Source organism: Buceros rhinoceros, unplaced genomic scaffold (genome assembly GCF_000710305.1).
Source record: "Buceros rhinoceros silvestris isolate BGI_N320 unplaced genomic scaffold, ASM71030v1 scaffold41710, whole genome shotgun sequence".
NCBI classification, from domain to species: Eukaryota; Metazoa; Chordata; class Aves; order Bucerotiformes; family Bucerotidae; genus Buceros; species Buceros rhinoceros.
Genome location: NW_010388771.1, coordinates 26,309 through 27,404, shown reverse-complemented (window position 1 = coordinate 27,404; position 1,096 = coordinate 26,309).

The window sequence follows — 1,096 nt, the reverse complement described above, 5'->3', positions numbered from 1 at the left end:
CTTGTAGGTGAATTTCTTTCTGAAGGGACAAGCACAAATGATCTGCTACCTTCAGCATCTCACAAGATATGCTCCCAGATTTGCTTTTTCTGGGCAACTGGAATGTGATATATATTGAATTCTTTTGAAAATCATTCTCCTATCCATCTTGAGAAATAGAACAGCTGAGTTCACCTACCACTTTTTACGAAGCAGCGTGTTCGAAATAAATCCAGCCTGATGGAGGAGGGTCCCTGTGGCTAGTAGTAGGATGGCAGTCACAGGTTAGTTGCTATCCAAAGAAATAATCCTGCGTTTTGCTGTTGACGGATTCAGTGGGAAGGTGCTGTGTGGTGAAGCCCTTGAGCCATTCTGTAGAGTACCATACTTCTTAACGTCTTGAAGTAGACAGGGACTCTTGATGGTCACAATTCAGTTGTGATAGGAGGGTATTTGTCCCCCAGGTTGATGAATGCTGTGGACTTGTCCCTGTGAACTTGTGTTTCGTAGCATGGAAGTGAGACCATTGTGCAGCATTTTCCAGTCGGCATGACCCTTCCTAATAAACCCTGGTGTTTAAAAAGGCTCATTCAGTTTTTCTGTTAAAAAATTTGCATGGAAAACAAGTACCCATGTTACTTTCAGATGGCTTTAAAACTAGCCATAAATTATATCAATCTGATCTAAAAATTGTGAACTTTTAAAAAACTTTTTTGCAAACTTTATTTTAGTCAGCCTTTGGTGTTCTTTTTTCTCATAGTCTAAATCTGCCTTACCTTGGTTTATTGATTTACCACAGCATCAAGCTTAGATGAGACAAGAATAATTGAATACCGAGTGATAGAACTTCCAAGCGTGTTTATAAGCAAAATGGAATGTCAGACATAATGGTCGGTATAAATGTTTGTGTGTATAATAGCTGCACTAGGCTAGCTGCTTAGGATTATCCTTCACTGAATAAAAAACCTCATGAGTTTTAAAGTTGGGGAGGGGGAATTAGTTTTAATCAAGAAACATTTTGGAAAAAGTCTTGAAGCTTATGTTTATGAGTGGCAGTATGGAGTCTGTTGACTCTCTTTTTTTTTTTTTTTTCCCTAAAGTTGTTCAAGAAAAGGAT